Source organism: Pelodiscus sinensis, chromosome 1 (assembly GCF_052426305.1).
Source record: "Pelodiscus sinensis isolate ZL-2025 chromosome 1, ASM5242630v1, whole genome shotgun sequence".
NCBI lineage: Eukaryota > Metazoa > Chordata > Testudines > Trionychidae > Pelodiscus > Pelodiscus sinensis.
Window position 1 is genome coordinate 230,272,253 of NC_143052.1, and position 2,274 is coordinate 230,274,526.

Sequence of the window (2,274 nt, forward strand, 5' to 3'; positions counted from 1 at the left end):
CTGAAATGCTAACCCTGAAAGAAGGGCTAGTCTTTACCTTTCCTCCTAGTCTTTCATTCCTTAGCCCTTTATTTTAAAAATTAATTATAATGAGAGGGCATTCACCTATCATGAGTGCCCCCTCTGGCTGAGTGCACATGCCTGCATTTCTTCTTGTTTCAAACCTCTTTCACAACTCTCCAGCCATGTCACACACCCTGGCTATGTCTACACTCGCAGCTTCTTGTGCAAGTAATATGCAAATGAGGCTAAGCGTGGAATATCGCCGAGCCTCATTTGCATTCCTAATGAGCCACCATTTTTTTCAGAAGAGGCTCTTGCGCAAGAAGGAGCGTCGACACTGCCCCTACTTGTGCAAGAAAAACCCTCTTGCGCAATGCTGTTCTTCCTGAAAAGTAATAGATGTAACGGCATTGTGCAAGAGGGTTTTTCTCGCGCAAGTAGGGGCAGTGTCGACGCTCCTTCTTGCGCAAGAGCCTCTTCTGAAAAAAATGGTGGCTCATTAGGTATGCAAATGAGGCTCAGCAATATTCCACGCTTAGCCTCGTTTGCATATTACTCGCGCAAGAAGCTGCGAGTGTAGACATAGCCCCTGTGTATGTGAATCAATCAGGTTCCTTCCGGGTTACATGTCTACCAGGTACCCATCTCAGTGCTGTCTATAGTGTCCTTCAGTCTGTTGCCCCACTCGCAAGAGAGTGGTGCCCCTGGGCTTCTCCTTGTGGAGGCAGGGTCTTCCCCCGGACTTCAGGGCTTTAGCTCCGAGTCCCAGCATAGTCTGCAATAAGCTCTCCATAGGGAGCGGTTTGCAGTGCTGCTGCTCTCTCAGCCAGCCTATCACCCAGTCAGCATCCCACTGCAACTAGCTGCTGCTCTGCTTTGCAGCTCATTTTATAGGTCCTTCCTGGCTCCTGATTGGTTGCATCCTTTGTAGCCCATCTGGCCTGCCTGGAGGTCTTTTCTATTGCCTTTCTGGGGCAGAATGTGGCAGGACCACATTAATGTAAAAAGTTTTATCCTTTAAAATAGTGGTTATCAACTGGGGTATGTGTATTTATCGGAGTATGCAGAGGTCTGCTGAGTGGGTACATCAACTCTCCTAGGCATTTTACGCTGCATAAAAAGCGTTAGCTAATTTTGGGTGCCTCGCATGACACCTAAACTTGATATGTTTAAAAAAAAAACTATTCCATAATAAAATTGTTAGTCTTTTTAAGGCACCACCAGACTCATTGTTTTTGATGTCAGATTACTGAGCATTACATAGCACTACAGTTCAAAGCACAGCTCCTACTGGCTGACTCTTAGCTGTGAGTGTTGGCTGGGTATCAGCAGAGAGGTCACATAGTACAAGACAGATCCCCAAGTTTTAGCACCCAGCCTAGAGCCACCAGGAGCAGCAGCGACAAGAAAAGATCTGCCTTTGCCACTGTAGCCCTGAGTAGAAGGGAGCATGTACTGTGGGCACAGCCCGGGCACAAACTGGTCATCAACACTATGGGTTGGGAGAGGCTCAAACATATGCTAAACCAGGAGAGAAGCTTTTGATCTTAGCAGCCAAAAATCTAAGTACGAGCATGTGTAAACTGCCATTTTTGAAGGTTTTTCAATTTGGTTTTCCTTTGGACAAACTGTATTAGCCACCCTAATAGGGGGGACCATCCTGTCCATAGGATGCTTTGGGGTGGTTGCCCCAGGCCCTACGCTTTGGAGGGCCCTGCCTCAACTGTATTATTGTTAGCCAATGGGTCCAGGATGGCCTGGGACTGGCAACATGGGTTGGGGGGTGGGGGAGCACTTGGCAGTGGAACAGGCCCAGCTTTAGGGCAAGATGATTGCCTAGGGCCCCGTGCTGCCCAGCGCCCACCTGCCTGGCTGCTCGCTTGCTGCCCTGGCTGGGAGCTGCCCAGCCACACAGTGCAGCCAACCAGAACATGCCGCCTTGGGCCCCACAAACTCTTTGGCCGGGCTTGGGAGCAACCCACTAGCCTTCTCCACTTCACTGCATTGGCAGAAAGCAAAGTGCCGTGGCTTTGGCCACAGCCTGCTCCATGGTGGCAGAGCAGAGCAGGGTCACTCAGCTTCCTGTGGATCCCCCCATTTATAGTGAGTGGCCCAATCCCTGCTGTTGTCCTGCTCCTCTTGGGAGAAGGAGTTTTGGGGAGAGGGTACAATGGGAACAGAAAGAGGAAGGATGGGGGTGGAGTCCCCTAGGAATGGCCCTGGGCATAATCCTGATACAAAAGTCCAGCCCCTGCCCAATTTATTCCCCCC